The 20025-nt window shown below is 38.0% G+C and overlaps 2 non-coding genes across 2 annotated transcripts; both read right to left on the minus strand.

The window, feature by feature from the left end:
* Positions 1 to 2661: 2661 nt before the first annotated feature.
* LOC145677769 (5S ribosomal RNA) lies at positions 2662 to 2780 on the minus strand. Its single transcript, XR_014129992.1, has one exon. It is a non-coding gene; the product is annotated as a 5S ribosomal RNA (ribosomal RNA).
* A 13051-nt stretch (positions 2781 to 15831) lies between these two features.
* On the minus strand, positions 15832 to 15950 carry LOC145677770 (5S ribosomal RNA). Its single transcript, XR_014129993.1, has one exon. It is a non-coding gene; the product is annotated as a 5S ribosomal RNA (ribosomal RNA).
* Between the last annotated feature and the right edge of the window lie 4075 nt (positions 15951 to 20025).

The raw sequence follows: 20025 nt of genomic DNA on the forward strand, positions 1-20025 counted from the left end.
TAAAGCCTTTTGATGCACACAAAATTACAGACGTAGAGAGATTAATTTGAGAAAATCATACGTTTTTTTTTACATTATGTACGTTCATGTATACGTATTCATATGTAGCAGTATTAATGCTGGAGAAGGGGTTCTGGTTGGAAATTGGCGATTTGTTGGAAGTAGCGAGCATGAGAGATGCGAAACGCAAGTCGGAATTTCTGTTCTGACAGTAGGATGTACGTATAGAGGCTTATACAACTTCTATACTGTGCTGTGAGGGGCGAATAATGCGTTAGAAACCTGAATCTTGTCCTTTATCTTGTTTACGTGGTCTTGGGTTCGATTTTTTTCTTTTGCGGTAGTGTCTATTGTGATTTACATGTAAATTAATGACACTTCGTAGCGGGTTAGTAAAATAAAGAGTAATACAAATATGAGATGTAGGTTAATGCATTGTATACTTCACATTATTTACTAAAGAAAGGCAGTAGTTACAAGAAACCTAGGCTCGCTCGTTGGGCACAGTAGCAAATGAGTTCTGAGATCAGAGAATAAGAGTAGTTGCGTATTACAAACCATATACATATAACACATATCACACAAATATGAATATCGACCTTGCAAAGAATAAATCGTACTTAAGTGTGCATTTAATGTCATTACTATGTTGCAAAAGAAATTTAGGAAAGTTTTTTGATCCGCTCTGTTCATGATGTCATTGGGGCATAGTAATGAACAATAATAAATGTCGAGAACATATTGAACAGAGTAATTTCAGCCAAGCCAACGCAAGAGAGAAACATGAGTGCTTTAAGAATGTTGGAAATTCCTTTGTCTAGCATGAAGTACATGAGAATATGTGGTATGAGGTTTTCTTCCATTGCTGAGAATCTGGGCTCGACTGTCCTGTCCTCTGGGTAATATGAGCCCGATGTACGCAAATATCAAAAAAATGTAGCTAGCGACAATACAAAAGGTAATGATCTTATAATTAATAATGTAGTGGGAACTAAGCACATCGCTGTTTGGAGTATTCTAAAGATAGTGTGACTTCCTATGGGCTTCAATTACGATCGACGACTACACATACTAATTAATCGAATAGCAGCGAGAATTTCGAATGACACTAAGCAACTATCTCAGACACTTTTGATGAGTCTGTATATCGAAAACAATTCATTTCAATCGTAAATCTCCTCTATAAAGGGGTTTGTGGCCCTCATAAGGGCCGATTTGTATGAGATATAGGTCTTACATTTATGCCTTCTTCTCAGTTTTCTTGGGCAGAAGTACAGCTTGAATGTTGGGCAAAACACCACCCTGAGCGATTGTAACTCCAGACAACAACTTGTTTAATTCCTCGTCGTTACGGATAGCTAACTGCAGATGACGTGGAATAATCCTAGTCTTCTTGTTGTCACGAGCAGCGTTGCCTGCCAACTCAAGAACTTCAGCTGCCAGGTATTCCATGACTGCAGCCAAATACACGGGAGCGCCAGCACCAACTCGTTCGGCATAGTTACCCTTTCGCAAAAGACGATGGATTCTGCCTACTGGGAATTGAAGGCCAGCCCTGCTGGAGCGGGACTTGCTCTTTCCCTTGACTTTTCCACCTTTGCCGCGACCAGACATTGTTCAATATTCTTTCGTAATAAGATGAGAGGAAAAATTGCGGCCTCCCATGAATCAAGTCAGTTTTGTTACTACTTCAAGCGTGCACCCGAGTGCATCAAATGAAAAGCAAGGCAGTTGGCGCGAATTGAAACACGTACTGTAATTTAAATGAAGTCGATAAATCGGCGGACACATCTAATTTTGCTGAACGAGTGAGTCATCATGCCACCAAAAACTAGCGGAAAGGCTGCAAAGAAGGCTGGTAAAGCCCAAAAGAATATCTCCAAGGGAGATAAGAAGAAGAAGAGGAGGAGGAAGGAGAGCTATGCCATTTACATCTACAAAGTTTTGAAGCAAGTGCATCCTGACACTGGCATATCTAGCAAAGCTATGAGTATCATGAACAGCTTTGTTAATGACATCTTCGAGCGTATTGCTGCTGAAGCTTCTCGTTTGGCCCATTACAATAAGCGGTCAACTATCACCAGCCGGGAAATCCAAACAGCTGTGCGCCTTCTTTTGCCTGGTGAACTTGCCAAGCACGCTGTAAGTGAGGGTACGAAGGCTGTTACCAAGTACACAAGCTCTAAGTAAAAATCTTCTTCAAGATTTTTCATTTCAAACGGTCCTTGTCAGGACCAACACATTATTCGAAAGAGTTAAATCACGAAATTTGCTTCATTCTGTTATGTAGAAACACCTTGAAATCCAATTTCTATATGCTGTTAGTAAAAAAGTAAAGCACATAGCGGAGATGTGTCGTGCTTGTATACGAAAGGCATTTACTCGCCGGAGATCTACACTTAGTCATAATAATTTACTTTTAAAAAGTGGTAATACATTCCGTGTTAAGTATAGTAGTAGGTGCACACGGATCGGAAATCAGGTTATTTTAATGTGCCGTGCAAATAAACAGGCTGTTAGTGTAAGAAATAGTGGGTATAACGCTTAGAATATCGATTAATCGCTATGAAATAATGTTGATAAATTATCTCTTGAAAGTACTATAAAATTAATGTTTCTAGTATTTTCGTACTTGAAGGATAATGAAATTTGAAAAAGAGATGCCAACAGCACCTGGTGTTCCCAGGCGGTCACCCATCCAAGTACTGACCAGGCCCGATGCTGCTTGACTTCGGTGATCGGACGAGAACCGGTATATTCAGCATGGTATGGCCGTTGGCAACTACCTTTTCTTCAATGTCCTGTTAAGGAAGTATGTTTTAAGTAAGAATTGACATTATTAACTATAAAGGCAAGCATATTAACGTCGTTAACATTACTTGGAATATACTAATATTCGAATAAATATTTGAATGTTCGAATGATGAGTGATTCGGATGTTCATAGTGCCACTATGTCCTATCGAGTTTACTATCACGAACCACGTATGAAATTGTATATAAATAAATAAAAATAAATCCTTTATTAAGTATTGATTACAGGAAAAAGGCAAACTTACATTCTTTAATGTACACAATGAAATGTATGAAAGATATTTTTAAGATATGTTTCACTTACCCTTTATAACGCAAGGTAGTTTTCAGTGTAGCATCCTCTTCAGCTGCGAGATAACGTAAGGCAGATGATCATTCAGTCGTGAAGCACTAAAATGTAATATACATTTTAACTATTATCGATAAGAATTATTTACTGCAGGGATGCAAATAAAGTGAGGCAAATTAGTAAATAAAAACCGATACTGTAACTGATAATGTAATTACGTATCTGTATTAGTTGTATATACAGTAATCGCACGATTATCCGCGGAGTTGGATGTTGGCATAATCGCGCATAATCAGCAGTATGAGCAGAAAAGGGAAATGAAATGAAATCTTTAGATTTACGTCGCATACTTATACCGGTTACGCTAAAGGAGACGGTGATGATGAGTACTGAATGAAGAAAGTGGGAGGAAACGGGAGAAACCCGAGAAAACCCATGAGCACGGTCTTTATGCACGACAAAGTTCACACGGCACGAGCTGGGATTGAACCAGGGACCCCAAGCACCGGAGGCCAAAAAAGGGACAAAAAGTCTTTCGTGCAACTTTCGTTTTCGGTAAAAAGTTTACACATAATTTAGAAAGAGTAGTTTTCTGGTCTTTTTATTTCACAAGTTGGTTCATGTCTATATTTTTTACATGCATAAAAAATTTTTCAACTCCCTTGCTTAGTTCCTGTTAAAGACCTCTACCTCTGATTGTATTTTTTGCACATATTCTTATTGTTTTCAGACAACATTTCTAAGAGCGTAATTTATCGTCAGCAAGAAAAGAAAAGGAAAGCCTCGGATAGTGGAATGTGTACTGTATATATATATATATATATATATATATATATATATATATATATATATATATATATATATATATATATATATACGTATTAGTATATAGTTTTATTTTATACGTCTCCTATTATTACACAATGTGCAGATATTGTGAAAGCGCAAGTAAATATGTATAACTCCCCGTTCTGCACTTAATAACTTGAAAGAAGTTCGGGGAAGGTAGTGTAACAGAAAGTGCAAACAGAAATGAGGGTTTACAGGCATTTAATATTATTCCGTAGTAGTATGATTTTTTGTAAAATATATATATATATATATATATATATATATATATATATATATATATATATATATATATATATATATATATATATATAAACATACATATTCAATGATATAGTAAGAGGTTAGCAGCACTGATAGAACTGCAGAAAGTACAAAACCGTTAATAAGAAAGAGAGAGATGGTGGCCGCTTTTGTGCTTTTCATTGGCTAATTCCGAATTGCGCGCGAATACGTACGAGATTTCTTTCTTTTTCCTCTTCGCAGCCCAGATGTTGCCAATTAGAAGTTTTTAGTACTACATTTGTATGAAAATGTTGCCTTTAAGAAATGTGGTTTGCATACGGAGAAAAGAGCAAAATGAATATTTATCTTAGTGGGCATGAAAAAAGACGAAACATTTTGCAAGATGGACACACGAACTTCCTTAATGCAGGCGTTCAGTACATTATTGTAAAGAAAAAAACACTAAAAAGAATTACTTCAATATCCCTAGCAACATTCAACAATTCATAGAGAAAAATCTTTATTTTGAGAACAATGGAAAACTATGTAATTGTAGATAACTACTAAATTTAATGATTAAGGAAAACGTTTAGGCCCGGCCCTTCAGAAAGAAAGTGCACAGAATTTTCTCTCATGGAAGCAATTGCAAAATCAACATTTTGTTTGCAGTTATAATTAGAGGATCTATATACAGGGTGTTCGAAAAAGAATGTATCCTCTTGAAAGAAAATATTCTCTGGGCCCCTAATCCTTTATATACCGAAAGGAAGTTTGTATAGCATTTTTTCTTACCTTCGTTAGAAGAATTGAAAGTGACTACTATCGTGACACGGGAGATATTTGATCGATAGTCGAATTACTCCCATGCTCGAATGAACACGTCTCTTGTAAGGAGAGGAAAGGCTTCTGTGATCCGCTATCGCAGCTGTGTCATATCTGCAGAGAATGTTAGGACACAAACGTGATCTTTGAGAGCCTCGTGAAAAGAAGTCGCATAGTATCATGTGTGGAGACATCGGGGCCATCTGAAGAACGCTTCATCATTAGGACCAAGGGCGAGTTACGAAACACTCTGGGATATATTTATTAACATAACTTCTCGTCATTCTGCAAGTGTGGTGGAGCTCCATCCTATTGGAAAAGGAAACCTCGGGAGCCCTCTTCATGTGTAGGTATCGTTCACATCTGAAGCATGTGAAGATAGATTACTGTACTATCGTGTACCTAAAATCATTTTCTACGAATACGAACATGTCTACACTGAAGGCAGTGCAGCTCTTTTTCTCTTTTTTTTTTGGTCATGTATTGTAACGCGGGGCAATGCACACAATAACATGTAATGTTGTGTATCATCATAAAGGGCCAGGGCGATGATTGGATCTTGATGGACGTGGAGAACTGATAGGTGATGTGAGTGGTATTGTGATCTATGGTTGTATGTTTACTGATGAATGCATAAGGAGAGGTGAAGGGGTTGCCTTTTTTTTTATGTCGATCGGCAGGGAAGCGATTGGGAAACTTTTGACTTTGTTTTTCAACCGAATATATTGATTGAATAGGTCGCCGACAATTTTACGGGGCGTCACGTCGTTGCCTTTTTCATGTCGATCGCGAGCGAAGCGAGCGTTTTTTTTTTTTTTTTTTTTTACCGACAATATGTATTGAATCGGTTGCCAACACCTTTAGGGGCGCGTCACGTCCTTCTTTCTGTGCTGATCGCGAGCGAAGCGAGCGCGAAATTTTTGACTTTTTTTTTTTTTTTTTTACCCACAATATTTATTCAATCGGTCGCCAACACTTTTAGGGGTGCGTCACGTCCTCTTTTCTCTGCTGATCGCGAGCGAAGCGAGCGCGAAATTTTGACCTTTTTTTCTCTTTTTAATTCTTTTTTTTTTCTTTAAGAAAAAATATTGATTTCATAGGTCGCCAACATTTTTACGGGATGGAACATCGTTTATTTGTTTTTCCAACCGTCTTTCTGTCTTGAGCCCCCGCCAAGTTAACTTTATGGTGGACAAAAACTATGTGCGGTGGGTTACCGCGGGGTTCTCCCGTTTCCTCCCACTTTCTTCATTCCACCACCATTTCAATCATTTCTCATAATCAGCGCCTCTTTTAGCCTAAGCGGCATAACGTGGGACGTAAAACAAAGATTTCCTTTAGTTGCTTTCTGTCTTGATTACGAGCGCGAAATTTTTTACTTTTTTTTTCTTTCTTTTGATATTATTCATTTAATAGGACGGCAACACCTTTACGGGCCGCCGCGTCGTCGTTTACACTTCTTCAGCCCATATTCTTTCTGCTTGTTCGTTTTCCGGCATCTTGTTATCACCGCCCGCGGGAATGCCTATGTCTTTCATCGCTTTTTGAAGCAAATCTTTAATAAATATGCACTCTCACATTTCTACTAATATGCATACCACAGTGGATAGACTGTAACTAGGAAAGCAGAAGCCTGCATATCATATTATTTAACAGTTGAAAGTGAACTGCCATTTTAAGTTTGATTTTGATCAGATGAGTGCAGTTCAACTCGTCGACAATTGTGAAGATTCTCGAGGTTAGGGACCATCCATTTTGTGCTTTGTAATGAAAATGGCTGCAGCCAAACTTCTCTGATCTGAATGAAACTTGGCATGATGATACATCTTGACCTGCTCTACAAGTTTATTTAGTATTTTCCGTTGCGCAGGCTTTTGCTTCTCCAGGTTCTCCCATGGAACTGAGAAACGTATTCAGTCGAACTTCTGCGGTAAGTCAGTATATCATCCTGAGAAGTTTGATCGAGATAGCAGAGGTTCGACTATTCGTTTTTCAATTCCATGTGATATTACAACACGGTGAACTAAATTTATATAGAAACACTTTGATTTTGTTTTGTTTTTTGCTAGCATTAAACTGAGAAAATGTTATTGAATAGACAGAGAACACCACTCAAAGAAAAGTACATCATAAGAATATATATATGGTTGCTGTGGTTCTCGGTTTAATTTGCTAGTTAAGAAACTTGCTCTAAATAAGTACATCTTACAGGTGAAAAACTAAGCCAGGCGATAGAATTAAATATAAAGTTATACACTTTTATTTTACGTTTACTAGTGTTGGGTTACTACTGTAAAATAAGTCAGTATATATGAAAGATAACTGTATTAGGTACTATTTTCCACCGGCGGTGTATTCTTGCATAGTGTACTTAATGTTTACAAGCGGGGCGCTACTAGTATGGATGCATGACAAGTGCTATTGAAACTCGAAAACTAACTGGTTTCCACTACCCTTGCTTATACGTATACCCGCGTCGCCTTCGCTCCTGTTCACTTTGGACGCACATTCTTGCTATCGCTCAGGCCCCCAGCTTTCTCCTGTTTTGGCTCCCTTAAATAGTATTCGTGCTTTTTATTGGCCACCTGGCAAAGCACTTGTAATGATTTTACACCAGTAACTCTAAAATACATGTGTATTACTTTATTTAATTCTGTCGTCTGCAGAATTTTTTTTTTTTTTCGTACAAATATGCCTTTTCATGCAGAACACTGAATTTTGCCTGTAAATTTTTGAGAATATGCTGTGACGAAACTTGAGCACCGTTCTTCTTTTCTTTCTTATCACGAGTCTTCTTTAGCCTAATGAGCACAATCATCACACGATAACGACTATTCTTTTCATTTAACTTGTAAACAAGTTGAACTAATAATAATAATTGATGTACAAAGGAGAAGTGTCCTACATATTTGAGGTAAAAAATAAAATAAATATACTTCTACTTCATCCGTGTTTACAAAGTTAAATGTTATCGATTTACAAAAAATGGTCACCTATCCACACACTGACCAGGCTCGACACTGCTTGACCATACATATTAAAACATCGGTCCCACTGAATACACAAGTAGTAAGCACATTCACATAAAAATAATTAGGATTACAGTATATAAAATGTGTTAATTAAAATAGCAAATGCCTTACCTTATCACAGGCGATCCAAAGCCACTGCACATCATCTGCTACGCACACTATATTCCTCCAATATTTCACTCACTTCCTATATCACGCAACAGAAAATATTAATAAAATTCACTTAGCAACATTTTCATTTTTAATCAACAATACGTATAACAATTAAGAATAAAATTAATTGTGAGCACATTGTTATAATTAGAATACTGTTTTTATTCGTTTACAAATATGGGATTAATATAGAGCTGGCAGCAACAATATATACAACTCATCCTGTATGTATCGTAAATCCTAACTTGAGAAGACATCTCTGACGCAAACAATGAGACAAGAAATCAAATACTATATCCGACACATTTGGGGTTTATTGAACTTCAATGTTGGAAGATACCACCTTGTCGGTAGTACAAATGTAATATCCTTACAACACGCGGAACTTTTGCCAGGCATATCTAGGAATTTGGGAAGATTAATTGATATCCTTAATGTGCAATGTATGATTATGACGCATTGTTATGTACACGCAGACGGAACCAGGACAATCTATAGATGACATTTGCACTGTGTTTGGACAATTTGTTCGCAGAAAGTAACCGTTTTTGTCTATGAATACTTGAGAACATGGAAGGTATGAGATATACATTTTATGCGCAAATATTATAATACAAATCATTGTTAGTTTGGTGGATGCGTGAAAGAAAGAAAAGGAGTAGATTTTTGCAGACGTCCGGATATAAAGCGAGAACTGAGAATACGCATCTATAACATCTATTTTCTTTGTGTTAATGATATCGATGAACTAAACGGGGAAACTAAAATACAACTGTTTGCAGTATAATTCGAAGTATAGTCAAGTGCAGAGGCGTACTCACGGGGTGTCCACCGGGTGCGGACTCCTCGCAAAAGTTCCTAAGTGAACATACATTTGCAGACTTTCTCATTAAATGTAGTTATTAACAGGGAAAATATTGATGTATCATCAATATAAATCTGATCTTACACTTCATCTGTACTCTGTCTGTATCATGTTTTTGTGAAAAAGTAAGTGGAATATTTATCGTGTTTTCGAATGCAGAATAATAGTATATAGACATAGTGGCTTGTAGTATTGGAACCTTGCCCCCCGAAGCTTGGATCCCTTAGAAGAAAAAAAAAATGCATGCGCGCCTGGTGAAATGGTTAACGAATTCAGTTCACTCGATGAATCGACAGATAGTAATACACATTTCGACAGATCGACAGCATTCGACAGATACAGACATATGAAAGTAGCACAAGAATTAGGCGAAAGTCCGTGCGTTTCCTCAATTCACGTAGGAAACAACAGAAAATATCAACTACCATAAAATAATCCGTATATATATTTAATTTATTTGGAATAAAATAAATATAGAAACAACCTGTTCATACATAACTACGGTAAGTGCGTTAATTGCTAACGTAAGAACAAATATGAAACAAGGCACAAAATAAAAAAGAAAAATAAAGTTAAAGGGAATAAATATTTAGGCTTGATTGTCATTCGTATTAAGAAGCTGGGTAATAAAATGTTAAAATCTACAGAAAATTATGAAATTAAATCAGGATTTGAAATAAAAGTCTATACATTGGAAGTAGGCCAGGGAGTTTGCAAGGCAGATGTGTGCGACACGCGTTACTTTATAGATTCCCTTCATTGAACTATAGTAAGCAGTACGAAGATGGTACTTTGCGTATAATCACAGGAAGGATTGAAGTTAATTACCATGGTAATATAATTATTTATTGATAAGTATTTCCATGTTAAATTATGAAAATTATAAGCACAAGGAGGGTGAAAAAGTAGTGTGACCGACTTAGCAATGACTGAAACATAAAATAGAAAAGCGAATAAAAACAAATGCCTTTTGAGTTATGTGGAATAAAGTTTCTTCTAGCCAGTAAGGAAGAATAGGATCTGGTGCATTCATTGAATACCTGAAAAAAATCGTTTATCAAAATAGAAGGAAACACACTTATCGTTGTGGCAACTACGAACTTCTGTTTACCTCAGCCCGCCTCAGCAAGTGCTTTCTATCCGGTCCGCGCTCCGTAACCAAACTCAACGCTGCCTGCCAGCGAAAATTTCATTCTTCAGTATCGTTGAGTTTATTGCAGAAAGCAATGGCAGATACGGCATCAGCACCTGCAGCCCCGGCACAGGCTTCTCCTAAGAAGTCTGCAAAGCCTAAGAAACCAAAAACAACACCTTCTCATCCAAGAACATCAGAAATGGTGAACAACGCCATCAAGAATTTGAAGGAAAGGGGAGGAAGTTCACTGCAAGCTATTAAGAAATACATCTCTCAGAACTACAAAGTGGATGCCGAGAAGCTTGCTCCATTTATCAAGAAATACTTGAGAAGTGCAGTTGCTTCTGGGTCTTTGGTTCAGACCAAGGGAAAAGGTGCATCTGGATCGTTTAAGCTTAGTGCTTCATCGCTGAAGGAGAAGCCTGAAGGTGGATCTTCAACCAAGGCGAAACGATCAGCATCAAAGGAGAAGAAGCCTGCGAAAAAGCCAGCAGCTAAACGTCCCAAGAAGACTGGTGAAAAGAAAAAGGCTGCTGCTCCCAAACCTAAGAAATCACCATCTAAAGTGAAGAAGGCAAAAACTCCCAAGAAGCCAAAGGCCCCGAAGCCAAAGAAGGCTACAGCAAAACCGAAAAGTGCTAAGAAGGCTGCACCAAAGAAGAAGTAAATGTGTCAGTAAATCATCTGACATTTTAAAACGGCTCTTTTTAGAGCCATCAAATACTTTGAGAAGAGTAAAATTGTGCTTTTCCTATCATTATCACATGTTCATTCATAGCAATGTATAGTATACACGCAAGGGACTTTGAGTTTTCTTTTTAACCGAAGCACTTCTTGATGTAAGTGCTTTATAACAGAGGGGAATTGAGGGTGGGGAAAGAAAGCTTTCACGGGTGTCAAGAATGGTGTACTCGAAAAAAAATGGGGAACACATTACGTAATGTCAATTTGTGATCACTTACTTTTTCCTTGTTCCTATCTTCAAGTAGCGAAACAGTACAGAAAACGCACTTAATGCATTTGTTAGAAAAACTTTTGCAGGCTGACTGGGTTCGATTCTCGGTGGGAGCTCAAATGTTTCGCATTGCACGTTAATAAGTAGGTCCACGTTTGAAACAGCCTTGCTGCTGAAAGGGACACTAAACTAAAATCAACTCTTTTCAAGGCTGGGGTGAAAGAAATGTTCGAACTTATTACAACTCGTGAAAGTGAAGTAGACTGTTTCAATTTAACGTCGTACTATTATGATTTTTATGATAAAGGAGACGGGTGATTACGCCTAATGAATGATGGAAATACTGGTGTAATGAGAAAGTGTTAGGAAAAGGGAACACGCTAATAACCACGGATACCGTCTTATAATTCGTAATATTGCTATAAAGAAAAATAGTAACACCAGCAGAAATGTAGGTGTACAATTGAACTGATGTTAAGTACAAACAGACACTTAAAGAAAGTTTAGTTTAACGTTTGCATTCAACAGCAGCGACCTCTGAGAAAATATTACTTTTGCTACCTTGGAAGAAGTACATATTTCGCCTGCGAGTTCTATGAGATTAATAACGTTGAGAAGGGCAAACAGTGGTTGAATCGAAGTTAACTTATGCAACATATGGCAAAATCGAATCCTTGACCACATAAAACGAAGATAATCAATCGGTAAACATAGGGGAAAACTAAAGAATATACTTGAAAGATAGGATGATATACGAAACGAGAGGAAAACGAAGGTAGATGTATTAACTATGCAACATACGGCGTGAGAATTTAAAAAAAAAAGATAACAAGTATGGACAAGATCCTTGTTAGGATAACAGCATCTCTAAGTAGTGTATTGGTCCTAAAAAGGACCGTTTTTGAACTCAGTGCCAGAACTTCAAACTTAAGCACGTTCCCCACGGATGCGGCGAGCAAGCTGAATGTCCTTAGGCATGATTGTGACTCTCTTTGCGTGAATAGCACACAAGTTGGTGTCTTCGAAAAGCCCTACAAGGTAAGCTTCACTTGCCTCCTGTAAAGCCATGACAGCTGAGCTTTGGAAGCGAAGATCTGTCTTGAAATCTTGTGCAATTTCTCGGACGAGTCGTTGGAAGGGCAGCTTGCGGATGAGCAATTCAGTGCTCTTCTGGTAACGACGAATTTCTCGGAGAGCCACAGTACCAGGCCTGTAACGATGGGGCTTTTTCACTCCACCGGTAGCTGGAGCACTCTTTCTTGCAGCTTTGGTGGCAAGCTGCTTTCGAGGAGCTTTGCCTCCAGTAGATTTCCTAGCTGTCTGCTTGGTACGTGCCATTGCAACTGTCACGACTTGTTTCAAATAATTGCGCGCTGAATGAAGTCAAGTTATATAAAGAGCAAAACCGTTAAATCAAGCTATTTCTCATTGGATAAAGTCAGTCGAAAAGGACAGTTCTCATTGGCTTAGACACGTTTTGTGTTTTTCCTCCGTGCTTTCCCTGCATGATCGAAGGAACAAAACCACGAGTCTTGGGCTGCTTGGGCTTGTATTTCTCGTGTGTGGTGAGCGAAGCAGTAACATATCGAAATGACAGGACGTGGAAAAGGAGGCAAGGGTCTTGGCAAAGGAGGTGCCAAGCGCCACCGTAAAGTTCTTCGTGACAACATCCAGGGTATCACCAAACCCGCTATTAGGCGTCTTGCTCGCCGTGGTGGTGTGAAGCGTATCTCTGGTCTCATTTATGAAGAGACCCGAGGAGTATTGAAAGTATTCCTGGAGAACGTAATCAGAGATGCTGTTACATACACAGAACACGCCAAGAGGAAGACAGTGACAGCTATGGATGTTGTGTATGCCTTGAAGAGGCAAGGAAGAACCCTGTACGGTTTCGGAGGTTAAGTTGGGGTTCCTCCTATTTTGGATATAAAATTGGCATAAACGGCTCTTTTCAGAGCCAACAAATTTATATAAAGGGAAAGATTTACTTTGTGCGATTTTCTGTTAGATTATAAGAATTCGTGTAACTACATTAAAGCCTTTTGATGCACACAAAATTACAGACGTAGAGAGATTAATTTGAGAAAATCATACGTTTTTTTTTACATTATGTACGTTCATGTATACGTATTCATATGTAGCAGTATTAATGCTGGAGAAGGGGTTCTGGTTGGAAATTGGCGATTTGTTGGAAGTAGCGAGCATGAGAGATGCGAAACGCAAGTCGGAATTTCTGTTCTGACAGTAGGATGTACGTATAGAGGCTTATACAACTTCTATACTGTGCTGTGAGGGGCGAATAATGCGTTAGAAACCTGAATCTTGTCCTTTATCTTGTTTACGTGGTCTTGGGTTCGATTTTTTTCTTTTGCGGTAGTGTCTATTGTGATTTACATGTAAATTAATGACACTTCGTAGCGGGTTAGTAAAATAAAGAGTAATACAAATATGAGATGTAGGTTAATGCATTGTATACTTCACATTATTTACTAAAGAAAGGCAGTAGTTACAAGAAACCTAGGCTCGCTCGTTGGGCACAGTAGCAAATGAGTTCTGAGATCAGAGAATAAGAGTAGTTGCGTATTACAAACCATATACATATAACACATATCACACAAATATGAATATCGACCTTGCAAAGAATAAATCGTACTTAAGTGTGCATTTAATGTCATTACTATGTTGCAAAAGAAATTTAGGAAAGTTTTTTGATCCGCTCTGTTCATGATGTCATTGGGGCATAGTAATGAACAATAATAAATGTCGAGAACATATTGAACAGAGTAATTTCAGCCAAGCCAACGCAAGAGAGAAACATGAGTGCTTTAAGAATGTTGGAAATTCCTTTGTCTAGCATGAAGTACATGAGAATATGTGGTATGAGGTTTTCTTCCATTGCTGAGAATCTGGGCTCGACTGTCCTGTCCTCTGGGTAATATGAGCCCGATGTACGCAAATATCAAAAAAATGTAGCTAGCGACAATACAAAAGGTAATGATCTTATAATTAATAATGTAGTGGGAACTAAGCACATCGCTGTTTGGAGTATTCTAAAGATAGTGTGACTTCCTATGGGCTTCAATTACGATCGACGACTACACATACTAATTAATCGAATAGCAGCGAGAATTTCGAATGACACTAAGCAACTATCTCAGACACTTTTGATGAGTCTGTATATCGAAAACAATTCATTTCAATCGTAAATCTCCTCTATAAAGGGGTTTGTGGCCCTCATAAGGGCCGATTTGTATGAGATATAGGTCTTACATTTATGCCTTCTTCTCAGTTTTCTTGGGCAGAAGTACAGCTTGAATGTTGGGCAAAACACCACCCTGAGCGATTGTAACTCCAGACAACAACTTGTTTAATTCCTCGTCGTTACGGATAGCTAACTGCAGATGACGTGGAATAATCCTAGTCTTCTTGTTGTCACGAGCAGCGTTGCCTGCCAACTCAAGAACTTCAGCTGCCAGGTATTCCATGACTGCAGCCAAATACACGGGAGCGCCAGCACCAACTCGTTCGGCATAGTTACCCTTTCGCAAAAGACGATGGATTCTGCCTACTGGGAATTGAAGGCCAGCCCTGCTGGAGCGGGACTTGCTCTTTCCCTTGACTTTTCCACCTTTGCCGCGACCAGACATTGTTCAATATTCTTTCGTAATAAGATGAGAGGAAAAATTGCGGCCTCCCATGAATCAAGTCAGTTTTGTTACTACTTCAAGCGTGCACCCGAGTGCATCAAATGAAAAGCAAGGCAGTTGGCGCGAATTGAAACACGTACTGTAATTTAAATGAAGTCGATAAATCGGCGGACACATCTAATTTTGCTGAACGAGTGAGTCATCATGCCACCAAAAACTAGCGGAAAGGCTGCAAAGAAGGCTGGTAAAGCCCAAAAGAATATCTCCAAGGGAGATAAGAAGAAGAAGAGGAGGAGGAAGGAGAGCTATGCCATTTACATCTACAAAGTTTTGAAGCAAGTGCATCCTGACACTGGCATATCTAGCAAAGCTATGAGTATCATGAACAGCTTTGTTAATGACATCTTCGAGCGTATTGCTGCTGAAGCTTCTCGTTTGGCCCATTACAATAAGCGGTCAACTATCACCAGCCGGGAAATCCAAACAGCTGTGCGCCTTCTTTTGCCTGGTGAACTTGCCAAGCACGCTGTAAGTGAGGGTACGAAGGCTGTTACCAAGTACACAAGCTCTAAGTAAAAATCTTCTTCAAGATTTTTCATTTCAAACGGTCCTTGTCAGGACCAACAATTATTCGAAAGAGTTAAATCACGAAATTTGCTTCATTCTGTTATGTAGAAACACCTTGAAATCCAATTTCTATATGCTGTTAGTAAAAAAGTAAAGCACATAGCGGAGATGTGTCGTGCTTGTATACGAAAGGCATTTACTCGCCGGAGATCTACACTTAGTCATAATAATTTACTTTTAAAAAGTGGTAATACATTCCGTGTTAAGTATAGTAGTAGGTGCACACGGATCGGAAATCAGGTTATTTTAATGTGCCGTGCAAATAAACAGGCTGTTAGTGTAAGAAATAGTGGGTATAACGCTTAGAATATCGATTAATCGCTATGAAATAATGTTGATAAATTATCTCTTGAAAGTACTATAAAATTAATGTTTCTAGTATTTTCGTACTTGAAGGATAATGAAATTTGAAAAAGAGATGCCAACAGCACCTGGTGTTCCCAGGCGGTCACCCATCCAAGTACTGACCAGGCCCGATGCTGCTTGACTTCGGTGATCGGACGAGAACCGGTATATTCAGCATGGTATGGCCGTTGGCAACTACCTTTTCTTCAATGTCCTGTTAAGGAAGTATGTTTTAAGTAAGAATTGACATTATTAACTATAAAGGCAAGCATATTAACGTCGTTAACATTACTTGGAATATACTAATATTCGAATAAATATTTGAATGTTCGAATGATGAGTGATTCGGATGTTCATAGTGCCACTATGTCCTATCGAGTTTACTATCACGAACCACGTATGAAATTGTATATAAATAAATAAAAATAAATCCTTTATTAAGTATTGATTACAGGAAAAAGGCAAACTTACATTCTTTAATGTACACAATGAAATGTATGAAAGATATTTTTAAGATATGTTTCACTTACCCTTTATAACGCAAGGTAGTTTTCAGTGTAGCATCCTCTTCAGCTGCGAGATAACGTAAGGCAGATGATCATTCAGTCGTGAAGCACTAAAATGTAATATACATTTTAACTATTATCGATAAGAATTATTTACTGCAGGGATGCAAATAAAGTGAGGCAAATTAGTAAATAAAAACCGATACTGTAACTGATAATGTAATTACGTATCTGTATTAGTTGTATATACAGTAATCGCACGATTATCCGCGGAGTTGGATGTTGGCATAATCGCGCATAATCAGCAGTATGAGCAGAAAAGGGAAATGAAATGAAATCTTTAGATTTACGTCGCATACTTATACCGGTTACGCTAAAGGAGACGGTGATGATGAGTACTGAATGAAGAAAGTGGGAGGAAACGGGAGAAACCCGAGAAAACCCATGAGCACCGGTCTTTATGCACGACAAAGTTCACACGGCACGAGCTGGGATTGAACCAGGGACCCCAAGCACCGGAGGCCAAAAAAGGGACAAAAAGTCTTTCGTGCAACTTTCGTTTTCGGTAAAAAGTTTACACATAATTTAGAAAGAGTAGTTTTCTGGTCTTTTTATTTCACAAGTTGGTTCATGTCTATATTTTTTACATGCATAAAAAATTTTTCAACTCCCTTGCTTAGTTCCTGTTAAAGACCTCTACCTCTGATTGTATTTTTTGCACATATTCTTATTGTTTTCAGACAACATTTCTAAGAGCGTAATTTATCGTCAGCAAGAAAAGAAAAGGAAAGCCTCGGATAGTGGAATGTGTAATGATATATATATATATATATATATATATATATATATATATATATATATATATATATATATATATATATATATATACGTATTAGTATATAGTTTTATTTTATACGTCTCCTATTATTACACAATGTGCAGATATTGTGAAAGCGCAAGTAAATATGTATAACTCCCCGTTCTGCACTTAATAACTTGAAAGAAGTTCGGGGAAGGTAGTGTAACAGAAAGTGCAAACAGAAATGAGGGTTTACAGGCATTTAATATTATTCCGTAGTAGTATGATTTTTTGTAAAATATATATATATATATATATATATATATATATATATATATATATATATATATATATATATATATATAACATACATATTCAATGATATAGTAAGAGGTTAGCAGCACTGATAGAACTGCAGAAAGTACAAAACCGTTAATAAGAAAGAGAGAGAGATGGTGGCCGCTTTTGTGCTTTTCATTGGCTAATTCCGAATTGCGCGCGAATACGTACGAGATTTCTTTCTTTTTCCTCTTCGCAGCCCAGATGTTGCCAATTAGAAGTTTTTAGTACTACATTTGTATGAAAATGTTGCCTTTAAGAAATGTGGTTTGCATACGGAGAAAAGAGCAAAATGAATATTTATCTTAGTGGGCATGAAAAAAGACGAAACATTTTGCAAGATGGACACACGAACTTCCTTAATGCAGGCGTTCAGTACATTATTGTAAAGAAAAAAACACTAAAAAGAATTACTTCAATATCCCTAGCAACATTCAACAATTCATAGAGAAAAATCTTTATTTTGAGAACAATGGAAAACTATGTAATTGTAGATAACTACTAAATTTAATGATTAAGGAAAACGTTTAGGCCCGGCCCTTCAGAAAGAAAGTGCACAGAATTTTCTCTCATGGAAGCAATTGCAAAATCAACATTTTGTTTGCAGTTATAATTAGAGGATCTATATACAGGGTGTTCGAAAAAGAATGTATCCTCTTGAAAGAAAATATTCTCTGGGCCCCTAATCCTTTATATACCGAAAGGAAGTTTGTATAGCATTTTTTCTTACCTTCGTTAGAAGAATTGAAAGTGACTACTATCGTGACACGGGAGATATTTGATCGATAGTCGAATTACTCCCATGCTCGAATGAACACGTCTCTTGTAAGGAGAGGAAAGGCTTCTGTGATCCGCTATCGCAGCTGTGTCATATCTGCAGAGAATGTTAGGACACAAACGTGATCTTTGAGAGCCTCGTGAAAAGAAGTCGCATAGTATCATGTGTGGAGACATCGGGGCCATCTGAAGAACGCTTCATCATTAGGACCAAGGGCGAGTTACGAAACACTCTGGGATATATTTATTAACATAACTTCTCGTCATTCTGCAAGTGTGGTGGAGCTCCATCCTATTGGAAAAGGAAACCTCGGGAGCCCTCTTCATGTGTAGGTATCGTTCACATCTGAAGCATGTGAAGATAGATTACTGTACTATCGTGTACCTAAAATCATTTTCTACGAATACGAACATGTCTACACTGAAGGCAGTGCAGCTCTTTTTCTCTTTTTTTTTTGGTCATGTATTGTAACGCGGGGCAATGCACACAATAACATGTAATGTTGTGTATCATCATAAAGGGCCAGGGCGATGATTGGATCTTGATGGACGTGGAGAACTGATAGGTGATGTGAGTGGTATTGTGATCTATGGTTGTATGTTTACTGATGAATGCATAAGGAGAGGTGAAGGGGTTGCCTTTTTTTTTATGTCGATCGGCAGGGAAGCGATTGGGAAACTTTTGACTTTGTTTTTCAACCGAATATATTGATTGAATAGGTCGCCGACAATTTTACGGGGCGTCACGTCGTTGCCTTTTTCATGTCGATCGCGAGCGAAGCGAGCGTTTTTTTTTTTTTTTTTTTTTACCGACAATATGTATTGAATCGGTTGCCAACACCTTTAGGGGCGCGTCACGTCCTTCTTTCTGTGCTGATCGCGAGCGAAGCGAGCGCGAAATTTTTGACTTTTTTTTTTTTTTTTTACCCACAATATTTATTCAATCGGTCGCCAACACTTTTAGGGGTGCGTCACGTCCTCTTTTCTCTGCTGATCGCGAGCGAAGCGAGCGCGAAATTTTGACCTTTTTTTCTCTTTTTAATTCTTTTTTTTTTCTTTAAGAAAAAATATTGATTTCATAGGTCGCCAACATTTTTACGGGATGGAACATCGTTTATTTGTTTTTCCAACCGTCTTTCTGTCTTGAGCCCCCGCCAAGTTAACTTTATGGTGGACAAAAACTATGTGCGGTGGGTTACCGCGGGGTTCTCCCGTTTCCTCCCACTTTCTTCATTCCACCACCATTTCAATCATTTCTCATAATCAGCGCCTCTTTTAGCCTAAGCGGCATAACGTGGGACGTAAAACAAAGATTTCCTTTAGTTGCTTTCTGTCTTGATTACGAGCGCGAAATTTTTTACTTTTTTTTTCTTTCTTTTGATATTATTCATTTAATAGGACGGCAACACCTTTACGGGCCGCCGCGTCGTCGTTTACACTTCTTCAGCCCATATTCTTTCTGCTTGTTCGTTTTCCGGCATCTTGTTATCACCGCCCGCGGGAATGCCTATGTCTTTCATCGCTTTTTGAAGCAAATCTTTAATAAATATGCACTCTCACATTTCTACTAATATGCATACCACAGTGGATAGACTGTAACTAGGAAAGCAGAAGCCTGCATATCATATTATTTAACAGTTGAAAGTGAACTGCCATTTTAAGTTTGATTTTGATCAGATGAGTGCAGTTCAACTCGTCGACAATTGTGAAGATTCTCGAGGTTAGGGACCATCCATTTTGTGCTTTGTAATGAAAATGGCTGCAGCCAAACTTCTCTGATCTGAATGAAACTTGGCATGATGATACATCTTGACCTGCTCTACAAGTTTATTTAGTATTTTCCGTTG

Source organism: Thermobia domestica, unplaced genomic scaffold (assembly GCF_964235325.1).
Source record: "Thermobia domestica unplaced genomic scaffold, izTheDome1.hap1.1 HAP1_SCAFFOLD_1376, whole genome shotgun sequence".
Taxonomy (NCBI): domain Eukaryota; kingdom Metazoa; phylum Arthropoda; class Insecta; order Zygentoma; family Lepismatidae; genus Thermobia; species Thermobia domestica.